Genomic DNA, 15,817 nt, shown 5'->3' on the forward strand with positions numbered 1-15,817 from the left:
TTCTCGCTCGGGTCTACCATCTTCAGCAGCGAGTTCTTCACGGCAAAGTCGACACCATGCTCTCTGGTCTCGTCTGAGTCCTCCCCTGCCAGAAGAGTGTATTAGCCTACAAAGTGCCCATGACATCTTGTTGGAGCGTCTATTATTCTGGATCACTATCACCCAGGTCATGCCCTTTTCTCACGGTTACCATTAGGTGGGGGGTCTTCTCCTTCTTCGGAATTCGACGACGACACCCACTCCATTAACGGTGAGATCTTTGATGACTATACAGTCCGACGCTGGACTCACAAGTTCTATTGCAGGTGGGACATGTATATATGGTATTGGTGGTAGTGATGGCAACCATGGCTGCATTTCTCCTGGCTCTCTTCTATTTTGTCCTGTTGTTTTTTCCATCTAAAGAATGCGAACCCCGTCCCTACAGAGCTGTCGCCAAGTGATACGGTCAGCAGCAACTTCATCCAGGTACTCAGGTCTGATCTTGCACTTCCTTCTGATCCTTATTGCGCTTCATCCGTTCTCCAGCTGAGCATCGACCATGATGTAGCTGGCCATATAACACTCTGCGGGGTAGCCGACATGGGGCATCCTTATCACGTGCCCCAGCCACTGCAACTGACGCTGGGTGATCATGGTCTCAATATTTCTGCAGTTGGTCTTTACAAATATTTCAGTATGAGGCACCCGCTCACGACAAGTAATTCCCAGGATGCGCTGAAGGCAGCTTGTGTGGAAGCGCTCCAAGGACCTGATTTGACGGCTGTAGGTTACCCAAGCTTCACAGCCATAAAGGAAGGTGGTGACACAGGACGCTTTGTATTCGGTGACCTTTGTGGAGGAACGAAGGTTCCTGTTCTGAAAGACTCTACGCCGAAGTCTCCCAAAGGCAGTAGATGCCTGTTTAATGCGGCTCTAGATGTCGTTGTCAATGCCGCTATCCTCTGAGAGAGTGCTCTCCAGATATTTGAAAGATGGCACTACTGACATCTTTTCATCACCGACAGTGAAGGCAGGTAGAGTGGGTGGGACACTGGTACTCCACTGGCAAACCACTTCTGTCTTGGTGGCATTGACAGTCAGCTCCATTCTGCTGTACGCTCTCACCGCCACTGCAAGGACAGTCTGAAGATCCTCCGGAGCACGAGCCACAAGAGCACAGTCGTTTGCATACTGCAGCTCCAGGACCCGCTTTCTAGGAGTTTGGTGGTTGTGCGGAGCCTCCTGATGTCAAAGAGGTTGCCATCTAATCTGACGTCCACTGCCACACCACTGCTATCCTCAATGTCGTTGTGGAGAAGCTTGGTAACACACAGGAGAAAGATGTTAGAGAACACTGGTGCTAGCACACACAGCCGTGCCTCACCCCAGTGCGTACAAGAAAGGGCTCAGACATCCTTGTACAGAAGGACGGAGGATGATAACAAATTTATTGGAACAGCCAAACCTGAGGATGGCATCCCATAAGAGCTCTCTTTGCACAGTGTCAAATGCTTTGCAGAGGTCGACAAAGGCCATAAACAGGTATTGATGTTGCTCCCGGCACTTTTCCTGAAGCAGCCGGGCTGTGAAGATCATGTCGATCGTACTCCTGTTCTTCTTAAATCCACACTGCGATTCAGCAGCATTGATTTGGTGATCACCTTAGCCAGGACCTTTCCAGCAGGAAATTAGTGACAAGCCCCTACTATTGCTGCAGATGGCCTTGTCACCCTCGTGCTTATGAATTACAACGACGTTTGCATTTCTTCGTTGCTGTGGGATGTTCTCGTCAGTCCAGGCCTTGGTGATGTACTGATAGAAGGTGCGCATATACATGTACCCTCTGTTTTACAGTAACTCAGCAGGGATATTGTTAGTGCCAAGTAGCGGCTACAGAAGCCTAAAGGCACACACTTAGCGATTCAAGAACAGCTTCTTCCCCTCTGCCATCCGATTCCCAAATGGACTTTGATCCCGTGCTTACTAGTTAACATTTTTAACATGTATTACCTGACGTCCCGCTCACCCAGAGAAAGTGTACGCGCAATACACCGCCTCTCCTTTCCCGGTGTAGTGATTGCAGCGTGGTCACTGTCCGGCCTGCTGGACAGGCGGCCACTGCAAATGGCTTCTCCCACATTACTGCGTCCGTAGCAACACCTTCTCGTCGGTGTCTCCCGTTTCCACCGAGCTTGCTAAGTCATGGCGCAACTGAGTGTCTGACGGTATAACTGGATGTGTAGGCTGGGCTCGTTAGCCTTGGTTGGCAGCCAGCCTAAGAGAAAGAGAATTTTCAATCCTAACCCGGGCAGGTGGGGCAGGTTAGCCTTGGAGACGAACACTCTGACGTAACTCCTACGACTCAAGAACTTCGCTGTCACCGTCCCAGCTTTCTACGTTATTGCAGATGAACCCCGGGTGTAAAGGGTGGTGCCGGTATGCGTTCACTGCACAACACCTAAAAAAAAACTTTGCGCAAGCCGAAGGACACGCCCACGTCTATCAGACATGGGCAGCCCCCTTCCTAAATCTTCGTTCGTGAAGCTCAGCCATGATGACTAGAGTTTTGCACGATTTTTTAAAAATTCAGTATGCATCCAATGTAATTAGTTTACTTATTTACCTACTTTTTCTATGTTATGCATTGCATTGAATTGCAGCTGCTAAGTTAACAAATATCACGACACATGCCAGTGATAATAAACGTGATTATGATTAAGAAATTATCTGTTTGTTTTCGGTACTGCAACGCTCTGCAGAGAGCGAAGGGCATGTCAAGACACAGATGAACTCATGGTATTTCACTGGAAGCAAGAAAGAGGTCAGTTTATGACGGCTGTCTTTGCCACTGGACACGGAATTCTGAGGTCACGAGAGTGGAACTGACCCAGTGCAAAAAGGCTTTACTGCAACTGTGATTTAATTAATTGCCAATATCGTCATTTCTACTGAGGGTTTTAGCGTCACAAGGGAGTTTCCCTCTCCTATGAATAAGCATCGGAATCACTGAGCTCTCACTGAGCAGCCGTTCCGGCACTCACAGTGATTTGCCGATTCACAAAGCGGGACTGAGAGAGCACACTCTGCGGTAGGAAGGTTTACCGGTTCCGTAATGGATCAGAATCAGGGAACCACAATGTGGAATATGGCAGAAATTCCAAAGAATGCCTTCTGTGCTGCGCAATTTATCTTTGAAAATTATGAATGGATGGCCTTAGATCTTCGAATTGCGTATGCTTTAATAATCATTCAAGTGATTTACTTCCCCGTCCTCGATATCATTGCTCTTCTGGGGGAGTCTCTCTCCAAAGCTCAACTACACAACAATATTTAACTGTTTTCTAATGTTTATCATCCAAATGAAATTATTGCTGTTGTCGCACACTTCGTATAAGAAATGTTCAAAGTTTCAAATTCTGCAACAATGTTGTTCACTGTGACTCATAGCGCTGCGTAGGTCAGTGATCTAACTGATGAACTCTGTCCAGCCGTTGCACACAGCATTGCATGACCTAGACTTTGATATTTTACCCCTGGAAATGTTGCTTCTTTTCTGTCACTTCATCTCCCCCGGAGAACATCAGTTGCCAATTTAAGTTTCTTCTAGACCATGTGTTTACAAAGCAAATTAATTTTCTACATCCAGATATTTGGAAATATAATCCAAACACGTAGTATTCTCGCAGCCAACCGCTCTGCCCACACAGCGCCAGCATCACTGCACACCAGCCACAAATCGGATAAATTCTTAACAGAAAACGCTCCCTGATGTGTGTCACTTGATTATTCTTTTTTCTCCTCCTCGCAGTGAACCTGGTGACGATTTTAATCCTGTCCAGAGGAAAGTGCGGTCTCTCCAATAGTTGTCACTCGCTACCTGGTTGCCATGGCAGTGGCGGATCTTATGGTCGTTGTCCTAGATCTGATATTGAGCAAGATTCCGGATACTTACGCGCCAGTCAACTTTTCCTCTGGGATCGGGATATACCAGTGTTTAAAATCCACGTCGTCTTGCTTTACCGATTGTTCGGTCTGGTTCACCGTCACGTTCACATTCGGCCGGTTTGTGGCCATTTGTTGCCAGAAGCTGAAAACAAAATATTGCTCCGGGAAAACTGCAGCTGTGATTCTGGGAACAGTGACTGTGATCAGCTGTTTAAGAAACACTTACTGGTATTTTCGGCTCTCAGGGCGATATGCACTGCTAATTGCTCCATTTATATGTAGGCGCACCGCATATTATGTGTCTTCATCTGTTGCAATACCAATGGACTTATTTAATTACTTTCTCACTCCCGTAATCCCATTCCTATTAGTTCTGCTAACGAATGCATTAACCGTCCGGCACGTTTTAGTCACCAGCAGAGGGCGCAGGAGACTCCTGTGTGCTGACAAGGGACAGGATGCCAGGGACCCTCAGATGGAGAGCCGCAGGAAGTCCCTCGTTTTACTGCTGATCATCTCTGGTAAATTTGTCCTGCTGTGGGGACCGTCCACTCTGTATTCTGCGTGGAGCTGACTGTCTGCTTTGTCTGCGGTGACGCTGCCTCCTGATTCTGTGCGAGAACTGGGCTTCATGCTGCAGCTTCTGAGCTGCTGTACAAACACGGCTCTTTACACCGTCACCCAGACCAAGTTCAGGAAGCAACTGAAGGACGCGATAAAATATCCCATGATTCTCATTGCTGCGAGGATGTCATGAATTAGTGATGTTTCCCAGCGTGGCCCAACTAATTCACCACTCATTGCAGGCAAGCTCTGCATTAATAGAGTCCTTGTTCTACCTGTTCGTCTCATTACTCACCCGCTTTACCATCGCGAATGATTCCTCGCTGTGACTCAATGACGATCATTTTAATCGTTTTTTTTCCCGAATTCGCCGGTTTCTATCCCCCTCTCTTTTCACTGGGGAAGAGCGCCATCGTTGTGACCCACAGTTCTGCCGTCAAAGTCCCACTGTTCGCCTGTTCCAGCCGCACTGCTCCGCTGCAGCGTGAAATGTCTCCTGTGTTCCCGAAACCTCTCCCGTTTAACAGTGACTGCGAACGGTCCGGTTCACCCAGTCCGCACGTCGATGCTGGAAATTGACTCTTTTCCCGGGTACCGCTTTTATAAGTTCTATTCTCCCAGAAACATGTTAAATGACGTTTGAAAACTCGGTGTTAGTGCTGAGGAAATGCGGATGTCAGTTTGCAAAGTGGGTAGGGGGATGTAGAATTGCTCTATTTTTTTCTTAGGCTCTACTTGGTCGATAGGACCCGGTAGAATAATTCAGCATGACTACACGGGCCGAAGGGCCTATTCCCTGCTGTATTTCTCCGTGTCTTTAGAAATTACCACCCAACCTACCACACAACGCCATGGGATAAGATCCCTCTCAACCCCGGGCATTTGTTCTTACTTACGGACGTGAGAATGTCGATAATTACTTCTGGAGAACAGCAGCTGAATTTCCCCTTCCTTTTATTGGGCACTGAAACCTAGAGACGCTTTCCAGACGAATATCGACGGGAAGTAATATTTTTGTTCCCTCTCCCTTAACTTCTACTCTACGTTTAGGTTGCACGTGGAGTCCCCCTGCAGTTACCAGCACTTTCCACCAGCGCTTGTCCGTGTTATGCTGAAAATAAAAGAACTCTGGAGACCTGCTATTCACGGCCACGGAATTCATATTCCTCTTACCGAGCTTCTACGCCCTACCTAAAATCCTCAAACCTATCTGTCCGGGTAGCCTTACTGTCTGTGCCTGTATCTGCCCCACTTATCTCGTGTCCTCATAATTTGACTATATTCGATCCCTTTGGGTTCATTCCCTGCCCAATTGTATCAGTGGCGCATCTCATCCTTTGCCTGCCTCATCTTTCAGTACCTGGGTGCTGGCCGCCACATTTTCAGCATAGATTTCCAGTCCGTAAGCATTTCTATCCCCCATTAAGTTGTCCTTTCAGTTCTACACTTCTTTCAAAATAAAAGAAACAAAGAGTTGCCCTCTCCCGTCACCCTGCTTGTCGAGCAGAACTGGACCTCACTATCAATATTTCTTCTCCGTCTTCTTCCGCTTTATCCAGAATCAATGGGGACCGGCTTAATCCACAACTATGCCTGCTGATGGCTCCATTGAATATTCCATGTTCAAAACCTTCCCCGGTAATGTTCCCAAACGTTTCTCCGCTGCATTGACGACTGTATTGACTCTGCCTCAGACACCCATGTTGAAGTTGTAAACTTCTTTAACTTTGTTCTAAATTCTACTCTGTCATAAATTCACTTGGTCTATTTCTAACCCTGACCCTAAACTCCCTCCTCTTTCTCAATCTCTGTATCTCCATCCCTGGAGACAAATTCTCGACCGATGTTTTTGTTGAACCTACCGATTGGCATGGGTATCTTGACTGTAGCTCTTCTGACTATGTGGCTTGTAAAAATGCTCTTTTTTTCTGTACATTCGTCTCCGCCGCATCTGTTCCCATGATGCGGCGTTTCTTTCCAGGAGATCAGAGATTCTCTTCGTGACATAACTGGGCTTCCCTTCCAACAGCATTGATGGAACCCGCAGTCTTATCTCCACCCATCCCCAACATCACTACTCACCGCATCTTCTCGCTGTCTGAACAGTAATCGATTTCCTCTTGTCCTTAGTACCACCCTGCGAGCCTCTGAAGCTGAAGCATGATCCTCCTGAGCATCAGTCGTCTCGAAAGGGACGCTACAATCATACATGTTCTTACCTCCGTCCCCTCTCCATTTTCGGCAGGGATCTCTCCCTCCGTGATTCCCGTTTCCCTGAATGAGACCAAATTACTACATCTGGCATTTAACTCCTTCTTCACCTCCATGCCTAGTCCCATTAGTCCTTCCAGGTGACGAAAGGCTTCCTCTCCGAATCTGCTGCGGTCGTATATTATGTGCTGTTTGCGGTCTCCTCTATCATGCTGATATACTCCGTAAATTGGGGATCGCGTCGTCAAGCTCCATTCGCAAAAGTGGAACTTCCCTGTAACTGAACTGCATTCCCGATGATCTTTCCTGTTGTCACATGCCGGTCCCTGGTGCCCTCTTGTACCACCTCAGGGTGGAAGAGCAAGAAATTAAATTCCGTCGGAGTAGCCTCCAACCTGATGGCGTGAATATTGATTCCTCCGTAAGGTAAAAAAACAAAGACAAGCATCCCTGTACCTCTCCTCTTCTTCAATTTCCTTCTCTGTCCACTTACCTCTTCTCAGCAGCAGATCAACTCTGTCTATTCCCCCCGTCCCCGTCCCTGTCTCCTAAGGCCCAATCTCTTCTCAGATTCCTTCCTTTCCAGTTCTTTATCTTTCCTAACAATCTGGCGTCACCTATCACCTTCCATCTATCCTCCTTCCCTTCCCATCGCCTTTTTCATTTTGTCGTCGTCCCGCTTTGTTCCCAGTGTAAGAAGGCACTCGGCTCGAAACGTCGACTGTCTATTCATGTTCATAGACACTGCCGGACTTGGCGATTTCCTCAAAAATGAACTTTAAATCAACAGTAATGGAAAAGTTCCTGTAAATAGAATGCTTAAGATAGATTTTAGATCGCAAGTGTCAGGACCTCAGCGGATCAGTCAGCAACTGCGGAAGGAAATGGGCAGTCGACATGTGGGGTGGAAGCTCGTAATTAGACTGAGAGTTAAAGGATCAGTGTAAAGATATGGAGCAGGAGCTGGCATGTGATAAGCGTTGACGCAGATGGGGGAGCAGCGGGTGGAAATAGAATCATAGATTATGGAGATGTTATTGGTAGCGACCAAAGGCTGGAAATAATTTAACGTGAATGGACAGGAATGTGGAGCATGGACCTGTGCAAGGGATGTGGGGAGGCTGGATCAGAACAGTGGAGTGAGGGAAGGTAGTGGGAGACATGACGGTTGTTTGGCAGTCGAGGTAGATAAGGTCATGAACAAAGGAGCAAGCTGAAGTCATCCCGCCCATAGAGTCCGTAATTAGACTTGGGAAATATAGGTGGTTCAAGGGGTGCGGATCGTTATGATGGAAGGATCTGTTGGGCGTGACACCTCAGAATGTCAATTTAAAAAGCCATCTCCTGCCTTCTCCCCGTAACCTTGGACACCCTTACTAGTCAACAAAATATCAAAATACAATTTAAATATACACAGTGTCTTCCTCTACAACTGTAAGTAGTAATGAATTCCACCTATACATCATCGATGTGCTACAGCTTTTGAAAAACATTCCTAGATAAGTCACCCGGACTGGATACCATGTACCACAGGCTACTCCGGAAAGGGTAGGAGATTTCTGAACATCTCGCAAAGATCTTTGATCATCAATAGGGATGGGAGATGTTCTGGAGCATTGGAGGGTTGCAGATGTTGATCCCATATTGAAGAAAGGGAGTCGAGATAGGTCAGGAAATTATAGACCATTCAGTCCTACTTCAGTGATTGATAAATTGATGGAGAACATTTTGAGAGACAGGATTTTTGAACAGTTGCAGGGATGTAATGTGATTAGGGAAAGTTAACGTGGCTTTGTCAAGGGCAGGTCGTGCCTAACAAGCCTGATTGAATTTTTTGAGAATGTGACTATTTAGTTGATGAATGTAGAGCAGTAGATGTAGTGTATATGCTTTTCAACGAGACATTTGATAAGGTAGCCATGCAAGGCCTATTGAGAAATTAAGGAGGCATGATGTCCACGGATCTTGCTTTGTTGATCCAGAATTGGCTTGCCCACAGAAAGCAAAGAGTGGTTGCAGATGGGTCATGTTCTGCATGGAGGTCGGTGACCAGCGGTGTGCCTCAGGGATCTGTTCTGGAACCCCTTCTCGTCGTAATAATTCTAAATTTCCTGGATGAAGAAGTGGAAGGATGTGTTAGTAAATTTGCTAATATAAAAGTTGGGGGTGTTTTGGATAGACTGGACTGCTCTCAGGGTTTACAGCGGGAAGTCGAAGAACAGTATATGGAGTGCATATGGATTTCTCTAAGGCTTTTGATAAGGTACCTCATGCAAAGCTTATTGAGAAAGTAAGGAGGTATACTATCCTAGGGGGCATTGCTTTGTGGATATAGAACTGGCTTGCCCACAGAAGGGAAAGAGAATTTGTAGACGGGTCATATTCTGCATGGAGGTCCGTCACCAGTGGATTGCCTCAGGGATGTGTCCCTTACTCTTCGTGATATTTATAAATGACATGGATGAGGATGGGGTGGGATGGGTTAGTAAGTTTGCTGATGACACAAAGTTTGGAGGTGTTCTGGATAGTGTGAATAGTTGTCAGAGGTTACAAAGGGACATTGATGGGATGCTAAACCAGACTGAGTAGTGGCAGATGGTGTTCAGCGCAGATAAGTGTGAGGTGGCTTATCTTAGTTCAAATGTGATTGCAGAATACAGTATTAATTGTAAGACTCCTGGCAGTGTAGAGGATCAGAGGGTTCTTTGCTCCGAGTCCATAGGACATTCAAAGCTTCTGCGTAGGTTGAATGTGTGGTTAAGTAGGCATACGATGTATTAACTTTCATCAATCGTGGGATTGAGCTAAACAGACAAGAGATAATGTTACAGCAAATGTTGCAGAATGTTTAGGGAGGGGTCAGATGTAAGTTTTTTTTCTTACACAGTATGGTAAGTTTTTGGAACATTGTAGTAGTGTCTGGTTCAACAGACACTTAGGTAGACAAGTGGGCGTAGATAAATGTCGGGTTAAGTACTGTATAAGAGGGAAGAGCTATAGTCGGTTTATATAGGAGGAGAAAACTTTGAGATCCGAAGGGTCGCTAGTGCGCTGAACAATATATTTGTTCTACTGTGGTCATATCTTCCAAGGTCGGGCATGAAATGCCGATACCAGATGTGTTGAGGAAGGAGGATGAGAAAGTGAAATAAAAGGGTTTTACCACCGAACCATTGAATGGGCTAAATAGTCAAGAGATATGATTCTCGCTTTGGGCCCGAATTTACGAATATCAGAGAGGTCCCGGGTTCAAACTCCAGATGGGCTCTCTAATTCATTTTGGGATTTCATTCAGTGGAGCACAGGGGAATGAAGGGAGATGCTCAGAAGTACACAAAATTATGAGGGATATGGACAAGGTCAATATCTGCAGGCTTTCCACCCTCAGTTTTAATGAGATGAGAACTAAAGATCAAGGTTCAGTATGAGAAGTTATATATTAAATGGGAATCTGACGGGGAACGACTTCACTCAAAGGATATCGCGAGAGTGGAACGAGATGTAGGTTGAATTGATACAATTAAGAGAAGTTTGGCTATATACATGTATTGGGGCCAGGACTGAAATTGAATAACTGGGAAGTGTAGTGAAGCTGCTGGCCAACTCCTGCCTCGTATTCTTTTGTTATTTTATTACTGAAATTCAGCTTATTCTGTAGTAACATATGTAATGAGTGTCATAGTCTGAACATAGAAATGAAATTAAGATAGTGGACATGTAAAATACTATTTGAGTAGATATTCGTCTGCCAAAAATCCTCTGACGTCTGGAGACATTCTAGCCGAGCAGAGCTTGGAAAATGTAACCTCGCACTTTCACAAAGAAACTGAGAATCACAGGAAATTAGAGCAAACCAGATATCTAAATTAGGAGCAAAACCAGGGTGAAAGCATTCAGGACTTCCCCACTGAAGTTGGAGCTGAATGTCTTAGGTTTATGGTGATTTTTGAACGATCATTATGACGGACTCTAAAATACTTTCAGATACGTCTTTCAGAAAACTGGGGTGTAATCCATCAGGTCCGTGTGTCTTGTTAAATTCAGAATGTTCAGCTTCCTGCGCAGCTCCTCCTTAGTAATGGAAACCTGATTCACTTCTTACCCCGAACACTCTAGAATATCTGGCATACTGCTAGTATCTTCCACTGTGGACTGGTGCACGATAGCTATTAGTTCGTCTGCTGGTTCTTTGTTCCCCCATTTCTAACATTCAACTGTCATTTTCCAGCGCTCCGATGTATATACTCTCGCTTCTTTGTAACATTTTATATATCTGAAAATAAAATGCATTTGATATTATTGCATGTTTTCTATTTCTCATTTCTAACGTTTGCTATTTTTAACAGCTTCCCAATCAGGTAACTACTCACTAATTGTTGTTATATTATATGTGACATATAAAGCTAATCTGTATCGTTTATCTTTAAGGGCGAATGCATTGCAGAGTCAATAAGAGATCATTTTACGACCCGTGACCATAATTCCATCAGCTTGAAAATAGGTCTGCAGAAAGTTAGGACTGGTCGCTCGACAGTTGAGGTGTTAATTTACTGCAGGCTACTTTGAGGGCGATTAGCCGGGGATTTGCAAGGGTTTACGGTTGAGAAGAGGCTAATTTTAAATTGTGGTGAAGAGACACTTTGTTTTTCAGAGTGAGATATCCGGAGTTCAGGTATTTCGTGTTCCAAACAGAGTGATGGACATAGCTGACAACAGTACGGAACATTGGTTGAGGAGAGATATTGAGACCCTGGTCTGGATAAAAAGGATAATGAGTAACAAATAACAAATGCTGGAGAAACTCAGAAAGTCTGACGGCATGTCGGGAAAGGAGGATAAAGCACAGTCGACGTTTCCGCCCGATAGTTCAGAGTCCCCTGTGTTTAACAGGAAACGTAGTTCAGCTTGAGGTATTCAGGAACAAGTGGATCCTTCGGCGAGGACACTTAACAGGAAAAGCCGGAGGGCAAAAAGAGGGTACGGTATCGATCTATCTGGAACGGCAGAGGAAAATCCTCCGGGATTATATAAATATATTGCTGGAAATGCATGATCAAGGAGTGAATGGATCAGCGCCGTCATCTGTGTGGAGCCAGAGAGGATGGATCCTCTCAGAGACGGTCCTGCCCTGAACCATGTGCTCATTGCAAAAGATGAGGGCTGGCCGCCTTAAAGGCAAAAACAAGATGTATAATGTATATGCCAGAGTGCGACCAAATGCATCTAGAGCATTCCGGGAACCTAAAGAAGAAATGAATGGAACAAAGGCGGAGGTAATTGTATTATCGCCAAATACATGGGGTACTGGAGACCGGAGAGTGCCCAAAGTTCTGTTTTCAGTTACGATAGGCTACAGGAAAAACACAATGTTCAATAAGTCATTAATCCTAACATTACTGATTGGAAACTACCTACAGCTGATTCTCAGAGACACGATCAACCTGAATTTAGAGAGGCGAACTCTTTTTGGGAATGGTCGGCATGAATTTCGAGCGGAAAAAAGCCTCTCGTGAATTCCGTTGGTTGTTCGAAAAAGGTGACGAAGAGGATGGACGATTTAAGAGGGTCTCAAGTCATATAGAAATGATCTCATTCATCGCCCTAGGAAAATTACCCGGCTATCCAGAGATCTATACATCTTACCATCTTGTACAGCGACATCAACTGGCCTCACATCCTCTTTCTCTCCAAACAGCTCGCTTAGCTAATCCTAATAATCTGGGCAGCATCCCGATAAATCTCCTCTCTAAAACTTCTACATGCTTCCTATAGTGAACCCTACATTGTGTCACATACTCGCATGTCCTGACCCGATGCATCTTCTGATCTTGTGAGAAGACGGGGGTAAAAAAACGAATTCACTTGCGGCCACATTTGCTTCATCTTTAGGCCAAGGTATGTACCAGAGGCCTGCAGAACGGCTCATGTCGTACCATTTACGGGTAGCACAGGTACACCAAGGCAATTCAAGCCAGTGAGCCTGACATTCGTGATGGATAAGTTACTGGAGGGGGTTAATATGGTCAGCACCTTCGTGTTCTCGGTAAATCAGCTCTCACAAAGCTGTTAGACTTCTTTGGAGAGATGCCCTCGAGGATCGATGTGTGTAGGGCAGTATACGGACTGAAGCATGTCTTTTAACGTGGCGCTGCATGGACGGCTACTGCGGATATGTAGAGAGCTTCAGGTTTAGGACGCACTAGCCAAGTAGACACGACACCGGCTTTATGGATGATGGTGGAAGATTGTTTTCAGGACGGGAGGCTCACGAATTGTGGTGTACTACGTGGATCTCTGCTGTGTTTATTATGTTTGTATCTTAGTTCAGATAAATGATTTTGATGAAAATATACAAGGCACGGATATTAAATATACCGACGAGTCTAAACTAGGTGGTAATGTAAGCAGACAGGAAGGCAGAACATTGTGTTGGTTGACAATAAATTCATTTGAAGATTAGCAACATTTGTAGGTTAGTCCTGAGCAGCTGGGTTCACGTACCGAGGAATGTGAAATGGCCTTCTATGTAGATAAGGGAGAGCTGTAATGCTGTGAAAAATCAAAGCTGTGCTGGAAGTTTTCACAAAACGCTTTGGTGCTCCAGCATCTTGCGTGTATTCCGCTGTCTCATTCAGCTTTGACACTGAAGTGAAAGCAGCAGAAGCACTTGAGTTGGCTCAAACGTGAATGGTAGAGGAACGGTGCGACATAGGTAGGAGCGGGCACAGTAACATAGAACATTGAATAGTACAGCACAGAGCACGTCATCAACCCAATGATGTTATGTCGACGTTTTAACGTAGTCCAAGATCGATCAATCTCTTCCTTGATATATAACTCTACATTTTCCTATCTAAAAGTACCTTAAGTTACCTTAACCTGTCTGTGTCTATCAGGATCCCGACAGAGCGGTCCAGGAGCCTACCACTCTCTCCGTAAAATACTTCCTTCTGACATCCCCTATACAGTCTCCCATTTCATATATTCATTTCCGGAATATACATTTCCGCCTGTGAAGCAGGTCTCAGCTCTCGATTTCTCCCTCTTATCATCTAAAACACATCTATCAAGTAGCTGTTCATCCAAAGAGGCGACATCAAATTACCAGCAAGAATAAAAAATCGATCCTGAGGGTTGCCAGGAAATGAAATTCTAGAGAGAAGGTTTGAAAGTTCCACGGAGGTTGCATGGGTTGGATGCTGGATGGCAGAGTGAGCAACTCGCTGAACACAGGAAAGTTTAGACGGAATGTTGGAGAAGGCAGATACTGGAGCCTGCCGGAAAGACAAGCTACCGGATGGACTCAGCAGATTAGGCAATATATGGAACGGCCGATATGCATGTGCAGGATCTCGATCCTCAACGTTAACCATTCTCTTTTCTCCAGATCCCCACCTCTTTGTTTTCCCTGTTTGCTTTAAGGGAACGGTGCAGTCTTGTAAAAACCCGCTGGACAGATAACAAACGAAGTATTAACCGTTAGGTCTCGACCACCAGTAATAAGTCAATTATATTTGACATACAGAACAACATTAGACTCATGTCACGGCGCAAGTTGAGAGAGTGGTTCTGAAATCTCGTTGTGCGCTGACCTTCATTCGTCAGAGATTTAGTTCAAGTGCCGCAAGGTTAAGTAACTCTCTCAGACTCTGGTTAGACCACGCCTGGAGGATCGTGTCCAGTTCAGCTCGTCTCAGAATAGGGAAGATCAGGGATGAAGGATCAATGATTAACGTTTTCGCCTATACATTTACGTGTATTCGGCAATTGACGTAGAGTGTTGGGACGATATCCAACTGAAAAAAAAATTCCCGATGATAAATCATAAATATATATAAATGCCATGGTTCCAGTACGGATATAGAACAGAATGTGCATAAATAACACAGAAACTAGCGTGTACTTACAATGTTAACACTTTGATAGAAATGTGGTTTAAATAGTTTACATCGTGTGTCAGTGACTGGGGTGATAGATAGAATGGACTTGGGGGAGTGGTGGTGCTGCTAAATAGAATGATTGATCGGAGCCACTGTCTGGGGCGAAAAAGTCCTTTAGAGAAGGTGCACCGCAGGTTCAGCAGAACGTTTCCGCGATTAGAACACGTCTTGTGGAGGAAGATTGAAAAAGCTGGAACTTTTCTGTTCGAAGCTACAGAGCGTGGTGGAGGTGTATAAGATTACAAGAGACACAGACAGGCTGGACAACAGCACCTTTTCCCCAGCGTGACAACGTCCAACAGAAGAAGGCATACGTTGAAGTTAAGTGGAGGAAAGGTTAGGTCAGAGGTAGGTAGTTTTTTTTTGTACACAGTGTGGTGGGTTCTGGGAACGCACTGTCGTGGTGCTGTTCGTCATTTGCACAATAGGGATATTAAGAAGATACTTGGATAGACAGATGGCTGCGTGAAAATAGCGGATTATGGTCTCTGTAGGAGGGAATAGTTATAATGTCAACAGAGTAGAGCTACAGTGGTGAACTGAGCTTCCTGGGCCGAAGATCCTGCACTGCCTTTTACTGACCTTTGCTCCTTGATCTACCTTAGACGTAAAATTACCACCAGATGCGATGACAAAGGAGACTAAGAAAGTGAAAGGCAGCAGTGTTATGACATAAACACAGAACGGGCTCGTTGGTCTAGTGGTATGATTCTCGCTTTGGGCCTGAATTTGCGAGCATGCGAGAGGACCCGGGTTCAAATCCCGGACGAGCCCTTTGATTGATACATTTTAGAACTTCTGACATTGGAGGGCAGAAGAATGAGGGAAGATATTTAGATGTACAGAAAATTATGAGGGCTGTATATATGTAGGTCACTGCCTGCAATGATTCCCCCCTCAGGTTTGGACAGACGACGACTACAAATCACAGCTTTAGAGCGGACGGTGAAAGATTTGGTTTGGCGTAGAAATTGAATGGAGTGATGATAAACTGAGTGGCTAATCCCTTTTTCTCCAATCTTGTGTTTCTGTATGACTGAATTTCAGCTCTATCAATAGGATTTTGTACTGAGATACGAAAAATGACCATGAATAATTGGGTTTGAGTAGATGAACATTTTCCAAATATTTTCGCTTTTGCCGACGTTCTTGCAGAACTGAGTGTGCCAAGCGTA

The 15,817-nt window shown here is 45.2% G+C and overlaps 1 non-coding gene across 1 annotated transcript; it reads left to right on the forward strand.

Moving 5' to 3' along the window:
* Positions 1-15,328: 15,328 nt before the first annotated feature.
* On the forward strand, positions 15,329-15,416 carry trnap-ugg (transfer RNA proline (anticodon UGG)). Its single transcript is given in 2 exon segments — positions 15,329-15,364; positions 15,381-15,416. It is a non-coding gene; the product is annotated as a tRNA-Pro (tRNA).
* Positions 15,417-15,817: the final 401 nt, after the last annotated feature.

The sequence above is a fragment of the Hemitrygon akajei genome, unplaced genomic scaffold (assembly GCF_048418815.1).
Source record: "Hemitrygon akajei unplaced genomic scaffold, sHemAka1.3 Scf000173, whole genome shotgun sequence".
In the NCBI taxonomy this organism is placed as follows: domain Eukaryota; kingdom Metazoa; phylum Chordata; class Chondrichthyes; order Myliobatiformes; family Dasyatidae; genus Hemitrygon; species Hemitrygon akajei.